This window comes from Ambystoma mexicanum, chromosome 3q (assembly GCF_040938575.1).
Source record: "Ambystoma mexicanum isolate Mex_15411 chromosome 3q, UKY_AmexF1_1, whole genome shotgun sequence".
NCBI classification, from domain to species: Eukaryota; Metazoa; Chordata; class Amphibia; order Caudata; family Ambystomatidae; genus Ambystoma; species Ambystoma mexicanum.
Window position 1 is genome coordinate 163957494 of NC_090926.1, and position 23326 is coordinate 163980819.

Here is a 23326-nt window from a genome sequence, read left to right on the forward strand (position 1 = left end):
CGTAATTTCCATAATTTCCCTTTCTGTGTTATCGCAGTCCTATCTTAACCCTTGAGAAGTTCTTCCTTTCTATGTGTGTGTGGAAACATTCCTTTGCCAGCCCATGATCGTGAAATGCATTTGAACCTTCTAGTGCAATCTTTCTTCATAAATCAGAAAGCAGTACTCCCCTTTGCTTAGTATGTCTGCCCCGTATATACTTTCAAGTGTTCTACTGATTGCTAGTAACAAGTGCTTGCGAAAAAGCCAACTGTGACTGTACAGTGCCTGAAATAAAAATGCTCTTTAAAACACTCTGACACAGTGCCAACCTTAAAACAGCAAAGCTGCTCTGGCAGCCCAAATACATTCTATAACCCAAGCGATGTCTGCACACCGATTTACCCTATCAGCCTTAACGCATTCTCATTCACTGTGCCTTCCTTAATGCAAATATTCCTTATAATAAAATATCCACCCTGCTTGTTCCCACCAATCCATTCCCATTGTCAAAACAACATTCTTACCTATATATTTTATAAACGTTTTAATGCAAGTAATCAACCAAATAAGTCTGTACTATAGGGTAGCATTAACATGCTTTTGGGGCAATTAAGGGCCTATATTAATATCCATATTTCCAATAACATGTCCTGACCCTAGTTCAATTGCCACTACCTACCAAAGGTTAATTTACTCCTTCTATAAAAAATGTTAGCTCTATATTCACATATAATTTATATTCCCCCGCCCATTCCTATACCTTCCTAGATATAAACAAAACTGAGATTCATCATTAAGCAGGCCATAAAACACTGCAGAAAAGTAAATGTTTAAATCTTCAACACAAAAAGGTCACTCCACAGCCCACTTCTTTTCCGGGCCCCAAATCACATCCCACAACCCCTCATGCTCTATCCCAGCCATTTAAATCCCACCTTTGTCAACAATTCCCCTTCACTTTACAATGCCTGAATTCCATGCGGTTTTCCCCAATGCAGAAAGTCACATTATTCTAGGTCGCCATGTAATGTAAGTTGACACAATGGGCCTCATTACAACCATGGAGGTCCGGGAACTACGGTACTGGTAAGTATGCCGGTATTGTAGTTCCCGGACTGCCATACTACTTGTATGAATGTCCTTTGCCAGTGCCATGTTCAAACCAGCACCACGCCACATGATGGCATACCTCATGGATGCTGCTATCTGTCCGGTCACTTTGCAGCCTTTAACACACATCAGGAACCAAAAACATTGACTTTAGTTTCACTCAGGTTATTGGGACAGCAGTTACTGATCCACCCTGGAATGCACATGGATTCCTCGGCCCCGTGTCTACTGCGGGCGCCTGTCTAAGCGCCCCCAGCTCACAAGGATACACTTGCAACCTCTCAGCTCAGGGACCAGCAAATCAAGCATTGAGCATAAAACAATTCATAACAGTACCATATGTTACAATGCCTATGAATGAGTCTGATACAATACAAATGATATATATATAAGGTATCAATATATGAAAAACATTAGAGATATTAGGATAAATATAGTCAAGCCAGTCTAAATGACAACTGTGTGGTATATAATGGTCACTAATAAAATACTGTTATATATGAAAAAGAGACGAACAGGGCACACAAACAAGAGACAACAAGAAACAGAAGGGGAGAGATGAGAGAGAATAGATAGATTGGTGCAAGGTAAATTGCCCAATAAGCATAAAGGTGCCTCATTTTACAAAAATAGAAATACAATATGGTGTGATATATAACATCATAATATCATGAGACATTTACTATGAGCCATGGGCCGACATATTGTGATATTCTAAGTAGTTAATGAAAAGGGCCCATTTCAGGTTATATTTTGGCAATTTAAGGAGGAAGCCATGCAATGTTCGATTCTGTGAGTATGGCAAACATTGTTCCACCAGTTCTTGCAGGAGATGTTTTGACGTTGCTTCCAATTGGTGGTGACTAGTTTGATGGCAATAGCAATGAGAAGATCATATAAAGTGGAGGACGGGAAAGATATTTGTCCTTTAAGTGCAGTGCTCCCGAGAAAAAAAATAGCAAAAGAAAGAGGAATCTGAACATTGAAGATGATCATGATGTATTTCGAAACATCCTGCCATAACCGGAAAACATGAGGGCAGTCAAAGAACGTATATTTGTATGAACCTGGGGGATGTCCACAAGACCAACAATTGCCATCCGCATGGGCTTGAGATTTTGTAAGTTTTAAAGGGGTAATAAAGGCTCTATGCATAACAATAGAAGGTTTTGGGTGATGTTGGCTGAAGTAGAAATCTCTCTAATTCTGGACCATACCAGAGACCATGTTTTATCATCAAAAGTAGTGCAAAAATCAATTTCCCATTGAGTTTGAACAGTCCATTTCGGCATCAATGGTACTACAGGTTCTAATAGTTTATAAAATTTGGCAGGTTTGATATCAGAGTTAGTGGAGAGTAATTGTAATTTTGTAATTGTAATAATGAGCATGTAGTCCGTCTAGGCATGCATTTACCAATTTATTGTAAAAGGTTAGATCTGATAAAGGTAGAGAGAAAGATTTCCTAAGATCCTGAAATGATGTTATGGTGTGATGATGTACAATTTGGTCTATATATCTAATAACCTTAGGGAGCCGGTCCTTCCGGGAGAAGGTTCTGCTATTGGTGATGATTGATTTGTTATACCACAGATAGGATGAGAGCTCTCGGGAGGGGGATTTAGTTGATGGAAAAAGGAATATTCTAAGGGCATATCTAGAGAGGGTGGAGGCCGCATGAAGAAAGACAAAAATGGTGTCTGGAATGTCGTGAGGCAGGGATATTTGTTTTTCAAGTTTACACCAGGAAGAGAGAGCATCAGAGTGTGACCGGGCGTACCAGAAACTAGTCTGCTTAAGCAAGAAATCATGGTGATTTTTTTTTAATCGGGAAAGCGGACACCTCCCTGTTCAAAGGGAGTTTCAGTTTATTGAGTGCAATTCTTTTAGATTTACCCTTGCCCCAGAGAAAGTTGAGAAGGATGGAATTAATGGGTTTGAACAGGGTGGTGGGAAGAGGAACGGGGAGCATGTTACGCTCACCTGGCTCCCACAGGGATGTCGAGCGGAACTGGACAGCCACGGTCTCCACCAACATGATGCATAGTGCAGAGATGACTGACTGGACTGGCCCACCTAGCTTCGTCTGCTTGACCCGTAGAAGTAGTCTCCTAAAGACGGGGAAAGGGAATTAGCCACCCGTGGATTTGAGTATTAACACTTCACTGCTTCCCCACTTATCACTTCTGACATTTCCTTTCACAAAGCTCACCTTATAGTTTTGTATGATGAGCTCTCCATCCTGCGAAGAATGCAGGGGCGCGTTGATGGCCAGTTACTTCACTGGCTTGAGGATATTGGAAGAGTTCTGGACAAATCTTGGCTCCAAACCTCCGGACGAAATGCCGTAAGTATATAGTTCTAATGAGTTCAAAATGTCCGATTAATCACTCTTGTCCAATTCCTTGTTTCTTTTGCAGCTTAGACCCAAAAGATGATCGTCTTGTGGCAGCTGAAAGCGTTCAGGTAAGAGTCTGTATTTTGGAACACTGTCCGGTAAATGATGCCATGGTTTAACTCGCTGCTTTCTCTTTTCTTGCAGGTGCAGCGTAGGAAGATTTGGCGTGCTGGTGGATATTACCTCCTGCGGTAAAATCAGGTAAGCATATGGTGGCAAGAGATTGTCCTTGTTTGTTCCCTTGGCTCACCTTGTTGTTTTCTTGTCCCCCTTAGGCGCTGGAATGCGGCAACCAGGTGATGGAGACAGCACCGGATCGTAGAGATGCTGCGAGGAACGGTGAGTATGGCGCGGCGCTGTTGCTGGCAATGCAACGCGTTTAAAATGAAGTCTGTTTCTGGTTCGAAGATGCGCTGAATCTGAAATCAGGTAAGAAATCCAGTGAAGTTCTTGTTCTAACCTTTCTTCTTCTTTCCCTTCTTTCTAGGCGCTCTGGACTCGAGGCGGGCGTGGCAGGATGCTGGATGCTGACTGCAGACACGGTGAGCGTTACGCTGCTGGATGCAGAATAACGCGAAGCATGTGCTGCTCTTCGGGCGTGGTTTAAATAGCCTTCAAAGTAGTCCCAGGTAAGTATTCATCCACAGCCACACCCGAGTAACAAAATAGTCCCTAAGATAAAATAGTCCCTTCAAGCCTCACATGGGCTTGGATGCTTGGATCCCTTGCAGCATGGTCTGCATCAGGTAAGTCCCATATTAGCCTGGCGCCATAGGCGCCAGGACTGTACCCAGATAGCCCCTAACAGTGGTTGCTGGGTTTGCTCCAGGTAACATGATGCCTGCTTCTGGGGTTAATGGACTTGGTCTGGATGCCCAGGGGTAGGCATCATGACAGTGCATTTGTAACTAATATAGGATGATGGGGGTGAACATCACCCTGATGGGGTCTAATCGACCCCACCAGGAAAGAAATAGGGGGGACCAAGTGGATGTAAGTTCGGAAAGCCTGTTGAGTAAAATGCCTGTGTTGATTTTAATAGTACTATTAATAGTGGAAGCTAAATGTATACCCGAATAATCAAAGGAGTTAGCACACCATTTAAACCCAAACATTTCTAATTCATGTTTAAGACAGAAGGAATTTAGGGATAGTGACTCTGATTTGTCTTTATTGAGTTTATACCCTGATAGTTCTGAACATTTCTGTAGTGCAGCTAATAAGTGTGGAAGGTGTAGTTTAGGGTTCTTTGTCAGGACAAGAATATCATCTGCGTATTCAGCGACCTTAGTTTCATAATTACCAACAGAAATACCAGGGATATTTCTGTCTTGTCTGATGAGTTCTAGGAGAGGTCAAGAGATAGTACATATAGAATAGGGGAAAATGAGCAGCCCCGTCTGGTACCTCTGTGTAACAAAAAGAATGATGAGGATTGGCTGTTGACAAATATTGAGGATTTCGGGTTTGAGTATAGAAGTTTTACTAGGGAGATGAAGCCTGCACCACAGTCATGCCATTGTAGAGCATGGAACATAAAATCATAGTTAACTCGATCAAAGGCCTTTGTGGCTTCTAGTGCAAAGGCTGCGTAACCTTGTTTGTAATTTGTATCTTTGGCAGTAGTGCATAAGACGTTTAATACAAGTATGGCATTGGCTGAGATGTTGCTGCCTTTAACATATCCAACTTGATCGTGTTTAATCAATTTAGAAAGGTGAGATTTTATTCTGTTATGTAATATCTTGGTGAAGATTTTGCTTTCTACATTAATCAGGAAGATGGGCCTATAGTTTTTACGGGAGTCAAGATATTTTCGTGGTTTAGGAAATAGAATAAGAAGGGCTTCAGAAAATGTACCAGATGAAAATACTTTGGAAATGAAAGAGGAAAATAAAGTTTTAAGTCTGGGGGTCAGCTGACGCAAAAAATGACAAAAAAATTCTGAAGAAAGACCATCAGGTCCTGGGGCTTTGCCTCCCTTAACCCTTTGATAGCTTGATTGATTTCACTAGTTGTAAGTTCTTCCTCAAGGTCTGAAATATCTGTTGTAGGGTAGGAGCTTCTGTCAATATCACTAAAAAAGGTAGAAATATTGGCTTCTGGTATGATTGAGTCTGGGAAGTATAGATCAGAGTAAAATTCCTTGAAGGTTTCAATAATGCAGAGAGGATCAATAATTACTGTTCCTGAAATATTTTTGATACTACCAATAAGTCTTTTTTCTTTTTTTGCTTTGAGATAGTATGCAACGGCCAACCTGACTTATTCGAGGTTTGATATATTTTAGATTTATACTTTAATATTGCACTTGAGGCTTGTACAGTGAGTTTTTTATTGATTTGGAAACGTATGGATAGAACGGTACGGATGTCTACATTGGACGAGGAAAGATAGAATTGTTGTTCTGCCTTAGTCAGAAGCAAATAAAAACTACCAAGATCTATTTTATATTGTTTCTTTTTCATGCTGGAATAGGCAATACTGTGTCCTCTCAGGGCAGCTTTAAAGGAATCCCAAATATTACTTATAGAGGGGTCATTGTCAGAGTTGTCTTCAAAATACTGATGTGGAACTGAGAGAAAAGATTGAATACATTTCTTATCTTGAAGGAGACAATTGTTAAATCTCCTTCTAGAGGATGGTGTTTTAGTATCTGAGAGGTCTAATGTAGTGATGACAAGGGCATGGTCAGAGATGATAATATTTGAGATGTGGGAGTCAGTAATAGAGTTTGCAAGGTATTTGGTAATAAAGATGTAGTCAAGCCGTGAACGTGTATCATGAGGATGTGAATGGAATGTATAATGTAAATCCACTGGATGTGCAAGTCTCCAGGAATCAATGAGACCAGTCTCCGCTAGACATTGCTTAAAGGCTTTATGTGACTTAGAATTTCTAAATGAACATTTAGATTTTCTATCCAGGAAGGGGTCCAAGAAATAATTCATATCTCCACATAGTATGAGGTTAGGGAAATTTGATGTGAGAAAGACCTGTTTGATAGAGAGCCAAAAATCCAGATCAGGAAGGGTGGGACCATATATGTTCATGATTGTGATGATATCAGATCCAATGTGCAATTTAACCCAGGCCCATCTTCCATTGGTGTCCACATCTTGACCCACAATTTTATATGCCAGTTTTTTACAAGAATAGCAGCGCCATTTCTCTTACCCTCTGCCGGACTTGCTATTACATCTTTTACCCAAAATGATTTGAGTTACATAGCTTCTGAGATGGAGAGATGGGTTTCTTGCCTTGCAAACATGCAATAGAGGGATCAAGCTTTTTCAAATGGGATATGATCTAATATCTCTTAATAGGGTGATTACAGCCTTTAATATTCCACGTTACACATCTAAACACCATTGTGACTTACAGAAAATGATATTATATGTACATTAAGAGACAAAGGATAAAGGAGACAATAAGTATTGTAAGTAAGCTAATATATACTACTATCTGAGCCAGCATGTGAAAAAAAATAACAGATGTACGATCAGTTGTATGGTGGGCCACAAAAGGAAAACACATAAGGAACATGGGAAGGGGAGGGTAAAATTGACCAGAAGGAGAGAAAAGAGAGTTATAAACCAAGTACTGAAGAACATATCCGAGATGTTATGTGAAGGAAAAGAGATGTAAAGGGGATCAAGTACCCTTAAGATAGAAAAAGGGAGAAAAAGAGAAGGAGCAGTTGTCACAAGCAGGGCAAAAAAGAAAAACAGCCCTGAGAGATGGAGGTTATCAGGCGGTGTCCGGTCCGCCACTTGAGTGGGTAAATTCTAAGAACTGTAGCATACCATGATTTAACAAAATAAATAGTCAGGCTCCCGATGTTGATAAGCTGATAGGCAGAGATGTATGAATGTTTTCGGTTTTAAGAGAACTAATGCACACCTTGGGATCCGCAGGTCCATCAAATATTGAAGTACGACCATCGAAAGTTAATTTAAAGGAGCAGGGATGGTGTAGGCCGTACCTGACATTAAGCTGTTTTAGCGCAGGATGATAAGAGACAAACTCCTTCCTACGTTCAGCAGTTTTTTTGGTGACATCTTGTGAGATGTTGATCCTGTTGCCGTGCCAAGTTAGAGAGTTCTTCTCTTTGGTTTTTGATATAATCAGCTGAAGTTGGGCGTATTCCAAAAGGCAAAAAATCATAGTACGCAAAGAATGTTGCAATGTTGATGAGGTTCTGGCAGGGCAAAAACAAAGAGGTGATGGCTGGAAGGTTTAGACTGAATCTTAACCACTGGCATTGCTCGGAGCAAACCCTCCAGGCCATCGTTCTTCGCCTGCCAAGCCATTACAGAAGGGGAAAGACCATATGCAAATCAGGCTTGGCCCCACCCCAAAAGGGGAAGTCCAGCCCGAACTGCTAGGTCACATCCCTTCTGCACGAGACCACAGGCATCCCCAAACATGTTTCACCCTTGTTGGGGCTCATCAGTGAGGTGTAGCTTGGGTCTCTAGGCCCAGCAGGCACGGGACCCACGTCTGGGCATACCCGTCCCACTCGGGGTGACAAAGCAAAAACAAAGAGGTGATGGCTGGAAGGTTTAGACTGAATCTTAACCACTGGCATTGTTCGGGGCAACCCTCCAGACCATCGTTCTTCGCCTGCCAAGCCATTACAGAAGGGGAAAGACCATGTGCAAATCAGGCTTGGCCCCACCCCAAAAGGGGAAGTCCAGCCCGAACTGCTAGGTCACATCCCTTCTGTACGAGACCACAAGCATCCCCAAACATGTTTCACCCTTGTTGGGGCTCATCAGTGAGGAGTAGCTTGGGTCTCTAGGCCCAGCAGGCACGGGACCCACGTCTGGGCATACCCGTCCCACTCGGGGTGACAAAGCAAAAACAAAGAGGTGATGGCTGGAAGGTTTAGACTGAATCTTAACCACTGGCATTGCTCGGGGCAACCCTCCAGACCATCGTTCTTCCCCTGCCAAGCCATTACAGAAGGGGAAAGACCATATGCAAATCAGGCTTGGCCCCACCCCAAAAGGGGAAGTCCAGCCCGAACTGCTAGGTCACATCCCTTCTGCACGAGACCACAAGCATCCCCAAACATGTTTCACCCTTGTTGGGGCTTATCAGTGAGGAGTAGCTTGGGTCTCTAGGCCCAGCAGGCACGGGACCCACGTCTGGGCATACCCGTCCCACTCGGGGTGACAAAGCAAAAACAAAGAGGTGATGGCTGGAAGGTTTAGACTGAATCTTAACCACTGGCATTGCTCGGGGCAACCCTCCAGACCATCGTTCTTCGCCTGCCAAGCCATTACAGAAGGGGAAAGACCATATGCAAATCAGGCTTGGCCCCACCCCAAAAGGGGAAGTCCAGCCCGAACTGCTAGGTCACATCCCTTCTGCACGAGACCACAAGCATCCCCAAACATGTTTCATCCTTGTTGGGGCTCATCAGTGAGGAGTAGCTTGGGTCTCTAGGCCCAGCAGGCACGGGACCCACGTCTGGGCATACCCGTCCCACTCGGGTGACAAAGCAAAAACAAAGAGGTGATGGCTGGAAGGTTTAGACTGAATCTTAACCACTGGCATTGCTCGGGGCAACCCTCCAGACCATCGTTCTTCGCCTGCCAAGCCATTACAGAAGGGGAAAGACCATATGCAAATCAGGCTTGGCCCCACCCCAAAAGGGGAAGTCCAGCCCGAACTGCTAGGTCACATCCCTTCTGCACGAGACCACAAGCATCCCCAAACATGTTTCACCCTTGTTGGGGCTCATCAGTGAGGAGTAGCTTGGGTCTCTAGGCCCAGCAGGCACGGGACCCACGTCTGGGCATACCCGTCCCACTCGGGGTGACAAAGCAAAAACAAAGAGGTGATGGCTGGAAGGTTTAGACTGAATCTTAACCACTGGCATTGCTCGGGGCAACCCTCCAGACCATCGTTCTTCGCCTGCCAAGCCATTACAGAAGGGGAAAGACCATATGCAAATCAGGCTTGGCCCCACCCCAAAAGGGGAAGTCCAGCCCGAACTGCTAGGTCACATCCCTTCTGCACGAGACCACAAGCATCCCCAAACATGTTTCACCCTTGTTGGGGCTCATCAGTGAGGAGTAGCTTGGGTCTCTAGGCCCAGCAGGCACGGGACCCACGTCTGGGCATACCCGTTCCACTCGGGGTGACAAAGCAAAAACAAAGAGGTGATGGCTGGAAGGTTTAGACTGAATCTTAACCACTGGCATTGCTCGGAGCAACCCTCCAGACCATCGTTCTTCGCCTGCCAAGCCATTACAGAAGGGGAAAGACCATATGCAAATCAGGCTTGGCCCCACCCCAAAAGGGGAAGTCCAGCCCGAACTGCTAGGTCACATCCCTTCTGCACGAGACCACAAGCATCCCCAAACATGTTTCACCCTTGTTGGGGCTCATCAGTGAGGAGTAGCTTGGGCCTCTAGGCCCAGCAGGCACGGGACCCACGTCTGGGCATACCCGTTCCACTCGGGGTGACAAAGCAAAAACAAAGAGGTGATGGCTGGAAGGTTTAGACTGAATCTTAACCACTGGCGTTGCTCGGGGCAACCCTCCAGACCATCGTTCTTCGCCTGCCAAGCCATTACAGAAGGGGAAAGACCATATGCAAATCAGGCTTGGCCCCACCCCAAAAGGGGAAGTCCAGCCCGAACTGCTAGGTCACATCCCTTCTGCACGAGACCACAAGCATCCCCAAACATGTTTCACCCTTGTTGGGGCTCATCAGTGAGGAGTAGCTTGGGTCTCTAGGCCCAGCAGGCACGGGACCCACGTCTGAGCATACCCGCCCCACACGGGGTGACAAAGCAAAAACAAAGAGGTGATGGCTGGAAGGTTTAGACTGAATCTTAACCACTGGCATTGCTCGGGGCAACCCTCCAGACCATCGTTCTTCGCCTGCCAAGCCATTATAGAAGGGGAAAGACCATATGCAAATCAGGCTTGGCCCCACCCCAAAAGGGGAAGTCCAGCCCGAACTGCTAGGTCACATCCCTTCTGCACAAGACCACAAGCATCCCCAAACATGTTTCACCCTTGTTGGGGCTCATCAGTGAGGAGTAGCTCGGGTCTCTAGGCCCAGCAGGCACGGGACCCACGTCTGGGCATACCCGTCCCACTCGGGGTGACAAAGCAAAAACAAAGAGGTGATGACTGGAAGGTTTAGACTGAATCTTAACCACTGGCATTGCTCGGGGCAACCCTCCAGACCATCGTTCTTCGCCTGCCAAGCCATTACAGAAGGGGAAAGACCATATGCAAATCAGGCTTGGCCCCACCCCAAAAGGGGAAGTCCAGCCCGAACTGCTAGGTCACATCCCTTCTGCACGAGACCACAAGCATCCCCAAACATGTTTCACCCTTGTTGGGGCTCATCAGTGAGGAGTAGCTTGGGTCTCTAGGCCCGGCAGGCACGGGACCCACGTCTGGGCATACCCGTCCCACTCGGGTGACAAAGCAAAACCATAGAGGTGATGGCTGGAAGGTTTAGACTGAATCTTAACCACTGGCATTGCTCGGGGCAACCCTCCAGACCATCGTTCTTCGCCTGCCAAGCCATTACAGAAGGGGAAAGACCATATGCAAATCAGGCTTGGCCCCACCCCAAAAGGGGAAGTCCAGCCCGAACTGCTAGGTCACATCCCTTCTGCACGAGACCACAAGCATCCCCAAACATGTTTCACCCTTGTTGGGGCTCATCAGTGAGGAGTAGCTTGGGTCTCTAGGCCCAGCAGGCACGGGACCCACGTCTGGGCATACCCGTCCCACTCGGGGTGACAAAGCAAAAACAAAGAGGTGATGGCTGGAAGGTTTAGACTGAATCTTAACCACTGGCATTGCTCCGGGCAACCCTCCAGACCATCGTTCTTCGCCTGCCAAGCCATTACAGAAGGGGAAAGACCATATGCAAATCAGGCTTGGCCCCACCCCAAAAGGGGAAGTCCAGCCCGAACTGCTAGGTCACATCCCTTCTGCACGAGACCACAAGCATCCCCAAACATGTTTCACCCTTGTTGGGGCTCATCAGTGAGGAGTAGCTTGGGTCTCTAGGCCCAGCAGGCACGGGACCCACGTCTGGGCATACCCGTTCCACTCGGGGTGACAAAGCAAAAACAAAGAGGTGATGGCTGGAAGGTTTAGACTGAATCTTAACCACTGGCATTGCTCGGGGCAACCCTCCAGACCATCGTTCTTCGCCTGCCAAGCCATTACAGAAGGGGAAAGACCATATGCAAATCAGGCTTGGCCCCACCCCAAAAGGGGAAGTCCAGCCCGAACTGCTAGGTCACATCCCTTCTGCACGAGACCACAAGCATCCCCAAACATGTTTCACCCTTGTTGGGGCTCATCAGTGAGGAGTAGCTTGGGTCTCTAGGCCCAGCAGGCACGGGACCCACGTCTGGGCATACCCGTTCCACTCGGGGTGACAAAGCAAAAACAAAGAGGTGATGGCTGGAAGGTTTAGACTGAATCTTAACCACTGGCGTTGCTCGGGGCAACCCTCCAGACCATCGTTCTTCGCCTGCCAAGCCATTACAGAAGGGGAAAGACCATATGCAAATCAGGCTTGGCCCCACCCCAAAAGGGGAAGTCCAGCCCGAACTGCTAGGTCACATCCCTTCTGTACGAGACCACAAGCATCCCCAAACATGTTTCACCCTTGTTGGGGCTCATCAGTGAGGAGTAGCTTGGGTCTCTAGGCCCAGCAGGCACGGGACCCACGTCTGGGCATACCCGTCCCACTCGGGGTGACAAAGCAAAAACAAAGAGGTGATGGCTGGAAGGTTTAGACTGAATCTTAACCACTGGCATTGCTCGGGGCAACCCTCCAGACCATCGTTCTTCCCCTGCCAAGCCATTACAGAAGGGGAAAGACCATATGCAAATCAGGCTTGGCCCCACCCCAAAAGGGGAAGTCCAGCCCGAACTGCTAGGTCACATCCCTTCTGCACGAGACCACAAGCATCCCCAAACATGTTTCACCCTTGTTGGGGCTTATCAGTGAGGAGTAGCTTGGGTCTCTAGGCCCAGCAGGCACGGGACCCACGTCTGGGCATACCCGTCCCACTCGGGGTGACAAAGCAAAAACAAAGAGGTGATGGCTGGAAGGTTTAGACTGAATCTTAACCACTGGCATTGCTCGGGGCAACCCTCCAGACCATCGTTCTTCGCCTGCCAAGCCATTACAGAAGGGGAAAGACCATATGCAAATCAGGCTTGGCCCCACCCCAAAAGGGGAAGTCCAGCCCGAACTGCTAGGTCACATCCCTTCTGCACGAGACCACAAGCATCCCCAAACATGTTTCATCCTTTTTGGGGCTCATCAGTGAGGAGTAGCTTGGGTCTCTAGGCCCAGCAGGCACGGGACCCACGTCTGGGCATACCCGTCCCACTCGGGTGACAAAGCAAAAACAAAGAGGTGATGGCTGGAAGGTTTAGACTGAATCTTAACCACTGGCATTGCTCGGGGCAACCCTCCAGACCATCGTTCTTCGCCTGCCAAGCCATTACAGAAGGGGAAAGACCATATGCAAATCAGGCTTGGCCCCACCCCAAAAGGGGAAGTCCAGCCCGAACTGCTAGGTCACATCCCTTCTGCACGAGACCACAAGCATCCCCAAACATGTTTCACCCTTGTTGGGGCTCATCAGTGAGGAGTAGCTTGGGTCTCTAGGCCCAGCAGGCACGGGACCCACGTCTGGGCATACCCGTCCCACTCGGGGTGACAAAGCAAAAACAAAGAGGTGATGGCTGGAAGGTTTAGACTGAATCTTAACCACTGGCATTGCTCCGGGCAACCCTCCAGACCATCGTTCTTCGCCTGCCAAGCCATTACAGAAGGGGAAAGACCATATGCAAATCAGGCTTGGCCCCACCCCAAAAGGGGAAGTCCAGCCCGAACTGCTAGGTCACATCCCTTCTGCACGAGACCACAAGCATCCCCAAACATGTTTCACCCTTGTTGGGGCTCATCAGTGAGGAGTAGCTTGGGTCTCTAGGCCCAGCAGGCACGGGACCCACGTCTGGGCATACCCGTTCCACTCGGGGTGACAAAGCAAAAACAAAGAGGTGATGGCTGGAAGGTTTAGACTGAATCTTAACCACTGGCATTGCTCGGAGCAACCCTCCAGACCATCGTTCTTCGCCTGCCAAGCCATTACAGAAGGGGAAAGACCATATGCAAATCAGGCTTGGCCCCACCCCAAAAGGGGAAGTCCAGCCCGAACTGCTAGGTCACATCCCTTCTGCACGAGACCACAAGCATCCCCAAACATGTTTCACCCTTGTTGGGGCTCATCAGTGAGGAGTAGCTTGGGCCTCTAGGCCCAGCAGGCACGGGACCCACGTCTGGGCATACCCGTTCCACTCGGGGTGACAAAGCAAAAACAAAGAGGTGATGGCTGGAAGGTTTAGACTGAATCTTAACCACTGGCGTTGCTCGGGGCAACCCTCCAGACCATCGTTCTTCGCCTGCCAAGCCATTACAGAAGGGGAAAGACCATATGCAAATCAGGCTTGGCCCCACCCCAAAAGGGGAAGTCCAGCCCGAACTGCTAGGTCACATCCCTTCTGCACGAGACCACAAGCATCCCCAAACATGTTTCACCCTTGTTGGGGCTCATCAGTGAGGAGTAGCTTGGGTCTCTAGGCCCAGCAGGCACGGGACCCACGTCTGAGCATACCCGCCCCACACGGGGTGACAAAGCAAAAACAAAGAGGTGATGGCTGGAAGGTTTAGACTGAATCTTAACCACTGGCATTGCTCGGGGCAACCCTCCAGACCATCGTTCTTCGCCTGCCAAGCCATTATAGAAGGGGAAAGACCATATGCAAATCAGGCTTGGCCCCACCCCAAAAGGGGAAGTCCAGCCCGAACTGCTAGGTCACATCCCTTCTGCACAAGACCACAAGCATCCCCAAACATGTTTCACCCTTGTTGGGGCTCATCAGTGAGGAGTAGCTCGGGTCTCTAGGCCCAGCAGGCACGGGACCCACGTCTGGGCATACCCGTCCCACTCGGGGTGACAAAGCAAAAACAAAGAGGTGATGACTGGAAGGTTTAGACTGAATCTTAACCACTGGCATTGCTCGGGGCAACCCTCCAGACCATCGTTCTTCGCCTGCCAAGCCATTACAGAAGGGGAAAGACCATATGCAAATCAGGCTTGGCCCCACCCCAAAAGGGGAAGTCCAGCCCGAACTGCTAGGTCACATCCCTTCTGCACGAGACCACAAGCATCCCCAAACATGTTTCACCCTTGTTGGGGCTCATCAGTGAGGAGTAGCTTGGGTCTCTAGGCCCGGCATACCCGTCCCACTCGGGTGACAAAGCAAAACCATAGAGGTGATGGCTGGAAGGTTTAGACTGAATCTTAACCACTGGCATTGCTCGGGGCAACCCTCCAGACCATCGTTCTTCGCCTGCCAAGCCATTACAGAAGGGGAAAGACCATATGCAAATCAGGCTTGGCCCCACCCCAAAAGGGGAAGTCCAGCCCGAACTGCTAGGTCACATCCCTTCTGCACGAGACCACAAGCATCCCCAAACATGTTTCACCCTTGTTGGGGCTCATCAGTGAGGAGTAGCTTGGGTCTCTAGGCCCAGCAGGCACGGGACCCACGTCTGGGCATACCCGTCCCACTCGGGGTGACAAAGCAAAAACAAAGAGGTGATGGCTGGAAGGTTTAGACTGAATCTTAACCACTGGCATTGCTCCGGGCAACCCTCCAGACCATCGTTCTTCGCCTGCCAAGCCATTACAGAAGGGGAAAGACCATATGCAAATCAGGCTTGGCCCCACCCCAAAAGGGGAAGTCCAGCCCGAACTGCTAGGTCACATCCCTTCTGCACGAGACCACAAGCATCCCCAAACATGTTTCACCCTTGTTGGGGCTCATCAGTGAGGAGTAGCTTGGGTCTCTAGGCCCAGCAGGCACGGGACCCACGTCTGGGCATACCCGTTCCACTCGGGGTGACAAAGCAAAAACAAAGAGGTGATGGCTGGAAGGTTTAGACTGAATCTTAACCACTGGCATTGCTCGGGGCAACCCTCCAGACCATCGTTCTTCGCCTGCCAAGCCATTACAGAAGGGGAAAGACCATATGCAAATCAGGCTTGGCCCCACCCCAAAAGGGGAAGTCCAGCCCGAACTGCTAGGTCACATCCCTTCTGCACGAGACCACAAGCATCCCCAAACATGTTTCACCCTTGTTGGGGCTCATCAGTGAGGAGTAGCTTGGGTCTCTAGGCCCAGCAGGCACGGGACCCACGTCTGGGCATACCCGTTCCACTCGGGGTGACAAAGCAAAAACAAAGAGGTGATGGCTGGAAGGTTTAGACTGAATCTTAACCACTGGCGTTGCTCGGGGCAACCCTCCAGACCATCGTTCTTCGCCTGCCAAGCCATTACAGAAGGGGAAAGACCATATGCAAATCAGGCTTGGCCCCACCCCAAAAGGGGAAGTCCAGCCCGAACTGCTAGGTCACATCCCTTCTGCACGAGACCACAAGCATCCCCAAACATGTTTCACCCTTGTTGGGGCTCATCAGTGAGGAGTAGCTTGGGTCTCTAGGCCCAGCAGGCACGGGACCCACGTCTGGGCATACCCGTCCCACTCGGGGTGACAAAGCAAAAACAAAGAGGTGATGGCTGGAAGGTTTAGACTGAATCTTAACCACTGGCATTGCTCCGGGCAACCCTCCAGACCATCGTTCTTCGCCTGCCAAGCCATTACAGAAGGGGAAAGACCATATGCAAATCAGGCTTGGCCCCACCCCAAAAGGGGAAGTCCAGCCCGAACTGCTAGGTCACATCCCTTCTGCACGAGACCACAAGCATCCCCAAACATGTTTCACCCTTGTTGGGGCTCATCAGTGAGGAGTAGCTTGGGTCTCTAGGCCCAGCAGGCACGGGACCCACGTCTGGGCATACCCGTTCCACTCGGGGTGACAAAGCAAAAACAAAGAGGTGATGGCTGGAAGGTTTAGACTGAATCTTAACCACTGGCATTGCTCGGAGCAACCCTCCAGACCATCGTTCTTCGCCTGCCAAGCCATTACAGAAGGGGAAAGACCATATGCAAATCAGGCTTGGCCCCACCCCAAAAGGGGAAGTCCAGCCCGAACTGCTAGGTCACATCCCTTCTGCACGAGACCACAAGCATCCCCAAACATGTTTCACCCTTGTTGGGGCTCATCAGTGAGGAGTAGCTTGGGCCTCTAGGCCCAGCAGGCACGGGACCCACGTCTGGGCATACCCGTTCCACTCGGGGTGACAAAGCAAAAACAAAGAGGTGATGGCTGGAAGGTTTAGACTGAATCTTAACCACTGGCGTTGCTCGGGGCAACCCTCCAGACCATCGTTCTTCGCCTGCCAAGCCATTACAGAAGGGGAAAGACCATATGCAAATCAGGCTTGGCCCCACCCCAAAAGGGGAAGTCCAGCCCGAACTGCTAGGTCACATCCCTTCTGCACGAGACCACAAGCATCCCCAAACATGTTTCACCCTTGTTGGGGCTCATCAGTGAGGAGTAGCTTGGGTCTCTAGGCCCAGCAGGCACGGGACCCACGTCTGAGCATACCCGCCCCACACGGGGTGACAAAGCAAAAACAAAGAGGTGATGGCTGGAAGGTTTAGACTGAATCTTAACCACTGGCATTGCTCGGGGCAACCCTCCAGACCATCGTTCTTCGCCTGCCAAGCCATTATAGAAGGGGAAAGACCATATGCAAATCAGGCTTGGCCCCACCCCAAAAGGGGAAGTCCAGCCCGAACTGCTAGGTCACATCCCTTCTGCACAAGACCACAAGCATCCCCAAACATGTTTCACCCTTGTTGGGGCTCATCAGTGAGGAGTAGCTCGGGTCTCTAGGCCCAGCAGGCACGGGACCCACGTCTGGGCATACCCGTCCCACTCGGGGTGACAAAGCAAAAACAAAGAGGTGATGACTGGAAGGTTTAGACTGAATCTTAACCACTGGCATTGCTCGGGGCAACCCTCCAGACCATCGTTCTTCGCCTGCCAAGCCATTACAGAAGGGGAAAGACCATATGCAAATCAGGCTTGGCCCCACCCCAAAAGGGGAAGTCCAGCCCGAACTGCTAGGTCACATCCCTTCTGCACGAGACCACAAGCATCCCCAAACATGTTTCACCCTTGTTGGGGCTCATCAGTGAGGAGTAGCTTGGGTCTCTAGGCCCGGCATACCCGTCCCACTCGGGTGACAAAGCAAAACCATAGAGGTGATGGCTGGAAGGTTTAGACTGAATCTTAACCACTGGCATTGCTCGGGGCAACCCTCCAGACCATCGTTCTTCGCCTGCCAAGCCATTACAGAAGGGGAAAGACCATATGCAAATCAGGCTTGGCCCCACCCCAAAAGGGGAAGTCCAGCCCGAACTGCTAGGTCACATCCCTTCTGCACGAGACCACAAGCATCCCCAAACATGTTTCACCCTTGTTGGGGCTCATCAGTGAGGAGTAGCTTGGGTCTCTAGGCCCAGCAGGCACGGGACCCACGTCTGGGCATACCCGTCCCACTCGGGGTGACAAAGCAAAAACAAAGAGGTGATGGCTGGAAGGTTTAGACTGAATCTTAACCACTGGCATTGCTCCGGGCAACCCTCCAGACCATCGTTCTTCGCCTGCCAAGCCATTACAGAAGGGGAAAGACCATATGCAAATCAGGCTTGGCCCCACCCCAAAAGGGGAAGTCCAGCCCGAACTGCTAGGTCACATCCCTTCTGCACGAGACCACAAGCATCCCCAAACATGTTTCACCCTTGTTGGGGCTCATCAGTGAGGAGTAGCTTGGGTCTCTAGGCCCAGCAGGCACGGGACCCACGTCTGGGCATACCCGTTCCACTCGGGGTGACAAAGCAAAAACAAAGAGGTGATGGCTGGAAGGTTTAGACTGAATCTTAACCACTGGCATTGCTCGGGGCAACCCTCCAGACCATCGTTCTTCGCCTGCCAAGCCATTACAGAAGGGGAAAGACCATATGCAAATCAGGCTTGGCCCCACCCCAAAAGGGGAAGTCCAGCCCGAACTGCTAGGTCACATCCCTTCTGCACGAGACCACAAGCATCCCCAAACATGTTTCACCCTTGTTGGGGCTCATCAGTGAGGAGTAGCTTGGGTCTCTAGGCCCAGCAGGCACGGGACCCACGTCTGGGCATACCCGTTCCACTCGGGGTGACAAAGCAAAAACAAAGAGGTGATGGCTGGAAGGTTTAGACTGAATCTTAACCACTGGCGTTGCTCGGGGCAACCCTCCAGACCATCGTTCTTCGCCTGCCAAGCCATTACAGAAGGGGAAAGACCATATGCAAATCAGGCTTGGCCCCACCCCAAAAGGGGAAGTCCAGCCCGAACTGCTAGGTCACATCCCTTCTGCACGAGACCACAAGCATCCCCAAACATGTTTCACCCTTGTTGGGGCTCATCAGTGAGGAGTAGCTTGGGTCTCTAGGCCCAGCAGGCACGGGACCCACGTCTGAGCATACCCGCCCCACACGGGGTGACAAAGCAAAAACAAAGAGGTGATGGCTGGAAGGTTTAGACTGAATCTTAACCACTGGCATTGCTCGGGGCAACCCTCCAGACCATCGTTCTTCGCCTGCCAAACCATTACAGAAGGGGAAAGACCATATGCAAATCAGGCTTCGCCCCACCCCAAAAGGGGAAGTCCAGCCCGAACTGCTAGGTCACATCCCTTCTGCACGAGACCACAAGCATCCCCAAACATGTTTCACCCTTGTTGGGGCTCATCAGTGAGGAGTAGCTTGGGTCTCTAGGCCCAGCAGGCACGGGACCCACGTCTGGGCATACCCGTCCCACTCGGGGTGACAAAGCAAAAACAAAGAGGTGATGGCTGGAAGGTTTAGACTGAATCTTAACCACTGGCATTGGCTCGGGGCAACCCTCCAGACCATCGTTCTTCGCCTGCCAAGCCATTACAGAAGGGGAAAGACCATATGCAAATCAGGCTTGGCCCCACCCCAAAAGGGGAAGTCCAGCCCGAACTGCTAGGTCACATCCCTTCTGCACGAGACCACAAGCATCCCCAAACATGTTTCACCCTTGTTGGGGCTCATCAGTGAGGAGTAGCTTGGGTCTCTAGGCCCAGCAGGCACGGGACCCACGTCTGGGCATACCCGCCCCACACGGGGTGACAAAGCAAAAACAAAGAGGTGATGGCTGGAAGGTTTAGACTGAATCTTAACCACTGGCATTGCTCGGGGCAACCCTCCAGACCATCGTTCTTCGCCTGCCAAGCCATTACAGAAGGGGAAAGACCATATGCAAATCAGGCTTGGCCCCACCCCAAAAGGGGAAGTCCAGCCCGAACTGCTAGGTCACATCCCTTCTGCACGAGACCACAAGCATCCCCAAACATGTTTCACCCTTGTTGGGGCTCATCAGTGAGGAGTAGCTAGGGTCTCTAGGCCCAGCAGACACGGGACCCACGTCTGGGCATACCCGTCCCACTCGGGGTGACAAAGCAAAAACAAAGAGGTGATGACTGGAAGGTTTAGACTGAATCTTAACCACTGGCATTGCTCGGGGCAACCCTCCAGACCATCGTTCTTTGCCTGCCAAGCCATTACAGAAGGGGAAAGACCATATGCAAATCAGGCTTGGCCCCACCCCAAAAGGGGAAGTCCAGCCCGAACTGCTAGGTCACATCCCTTCTGCACGAGACCACAAGCATCCCCAAACATGTTTCACCCTTGTTGGGGCTCATCAGTGAGGAGTAGCTTGGGTCTCTAGGCCCAGCAGGCACGGGACCCACGTCTGGGCATACCCGCCCCACACGGGGTGACAAAGCAAAAACAAAGAGGTGATGGCTGGAAGGTTTAGACTGAATCTTAACCACTGGCATTGCTCGGGGCAACCCTCCAGACCATCGTTCTTCGCCTGCCAAGCCATTACAGAAGGGGAAAGACCATATGCAAATCAGGCTTGGCCCCACCCCAAAAGGGGAAGTCCAGCCCGAACTGCTAGGTCACATCCCTTCTGCACGAGACCACAAGCATCCCCAAACATGTTTCACCCTTGTTGGGGCTCATCAGTGAGGAGTAGCTAGGGTCTCTAGGCCCAGCAGGCACGGGACCCACGTCTGGGCATACCCGTCCCACTCGGGGTGACAAAGCAAAAACAAAGAGGTGATGACTGGAAGGTTTAGACTGAATCTTAACCACTGGCATTGCTCGGGGCAACCCTCCAGACCATCGTTCTTTGCCTGCCAAGCCATTACAGAAGGGGAAAGACCATATGCAAATCAGGCTTGGCCCCACCCCAAAAGGGGAAGTCCAGCCCGAACTGCTAGGTCACATCCCTTCTGCACGAGACCACAAGCATCCCCAAACATGTTTCACCCTTGTTGGGGCTCATCAGTGAGGAGTAGCTTGGGTCTCTAGGCCCAGCAGGCACGGGACCCACGTCTGGGCATACCCGTCCCACTCGGGGTGACAAAGCAAAAACAAAGAGGTGATGGCTGGAAGGTTTAGACTGAACTTAACCACTGGCATTGGCTCGGGGCAACCCTCCAGACCATCGTTCTTCGCCTGCCAAGCCATTACAGAAGGGGAAAGACCATATGCAAATCAGGCTTGGCCCCACCCCAAAAGGGGAAGTCCAGCTTGAACTGCTAGGTCACATCCCTTCTGCACGAGACCACAAGCATCCCCAAACATGTTTCACCCTTGTTGGGGCTCATCAGTGAGGAGTAGCTTGGGTCTCTAGGCCCAACAGGCACGGGACCCACGTCTGGGCATACCCGTCCCATTCGGGGTGACAAAGCAAAAACAAAGCGGTGATGGCTGGAAGGTTTAGACTGAATCTTAACCACTGGCATTGCTCGGGGCAACCCTCCAGACCATCGTTCTTCGCCTGCCAAGCCATTACAGAAGGGGAAAGACCATATGCAAATCAGGCTTGGCCCCACCCCAAAAGGGGAAGTCCAGCCCGAACTGCTAGGTCACATCCCTTCTGCACGAGACCACAAGCATCCGCAAACATGTTTCACCCTTGTTGGGGCTCATCAGTGAGGAGTAGCTTGGGTCTCTAGGCCCAGCAGGCACGGGACCCACGTCTGGCAGGACCAATCCTGTGTGCCCGTTGGATATTGAGGGGTATTTCTTTAGCTATATGCAGTACTGCTGAGAGTAAATTTTGAAGAAACAGGATGGTGTTGTTCCCTTCACAGCCCTCTGGAAGTCCTGTGATGCAGAGGTTATTATGCCTGCTTCTGTCTTCTAAATCTTTGTTATGTTTTTGACGGTCTTTCACAGATTTTTCCAACACTAACACTCTAGGGGAAATATCTTCTGTAAGACCAATTCTGTTGTCCATTTCTGCCATCCTTTTTTCAAAGACAATCCACCTATCATGCAACTGCTGCAATTTTTAGTTGGTGGTTTCTTTGAAAGGTTTAAGAGACCTTCTTTCTTGCAGTATGGCATCAATAGAAGTGTCTACAAGGAGCTGGAGTGGGGAAGAGTCACTTTTTTAATCTTTTATTGGCAGTAGATGCCACCTGTGTTTCTTTTGAGGCTAAGGGTAGTTTTTGATTAATTTTTTCCTGACGCCGTGCTGGAGTAATAGGTAACAATAGTATGCAAAAATATTTAAAAAAAATCCCAAAGAGAGTCAAATTGTGGTGCAGATAACAGAACTCCCAAGAGAAATGACATGCTCTTAAAGCGTGATAATATAGATATGCCGCACTTAAAATAGCATTGTTATCCTGAAGAAAGAGCTAAAAAGTCTATGGTATGAATTTAATGCTTGCTGTAAATATAAAGTATTCCTTCAAAAATACCTTTAAAACTGTGAAATATCTCTATATTCACAAGCGTCCGCTAGATGGCAGTGTTCCTGCTGTTGAATGCCAGCTAGGCCCCAACTGGCAGATAGCATAATGCCTCTGACTGAGGACTTCCTCCCACGTGACAGGGACACAATGTTATAAGCTGCTGTGAGTTGTGAGAGACGTAGTGGGCACTCCAGAGAACGTTGAAGCTCCTCGAAAATGAGAGCAGATCCTTCCTTTATGCCTGCCGAGGCCGCCACAGGATACACAGAACTGAAATCACTGTTATGAAGCTGCTGCAAGGTAGGTTTATTTATTCGTGGGCCGGAGCCACATGCCTAAGCCGCCATTCTCTTCGGCGCCAAGCCACGCCCCTTCTGATACACCTTAACACTTCTTAATGCCCCGACAGCTGTCGAACAATGCCAAAGCAGGTCTCCTTAGATAGCCCACAGCCACCACTCACTTAACTGCTGGGGCAGTCTCAGAAAGTGCGCCACTTTCCTGAAAAGGAGGGAATCTAAACGGCAGTCTGAAAATGCTGATACTTGGCACCCACTGCTGTATTCCAAACATCCTCAAAATGGAACTACAGCGCCTTGGGCCCCAACTGTCACTTATTGCTGCTTCGATCTACCACTATTGCTCGCATATACTGAGGCTGGTCACAGTTAAAAACTCATGCAGAGGCCTACTTATGGCCTTTTTGTCCGGCTGACGGCACCGTCTTTAAGTAAAGGTGGTTAACATCCAGTGGTAGAAGTGTACAAAAAAAAGAAGTGGAACTGCGGTCTCGCAGGGGAGAGGGTAGGCGACAAGGTGTTGCAGACGGGGCATGCAATAGTCTAAGTGACTAGTAACTTAGGTTCCTATTACAACTTTACACTTGCACCGGGACATGAACGGACAAATCCTCTATAGAGAATGGTGAATGTGGTAGTAAAAAGTAGATGAATGGTAAACAGAAAAAAATAAAAGTAGTGGAACACCACTCCCTATCGTTCCCGGTCACT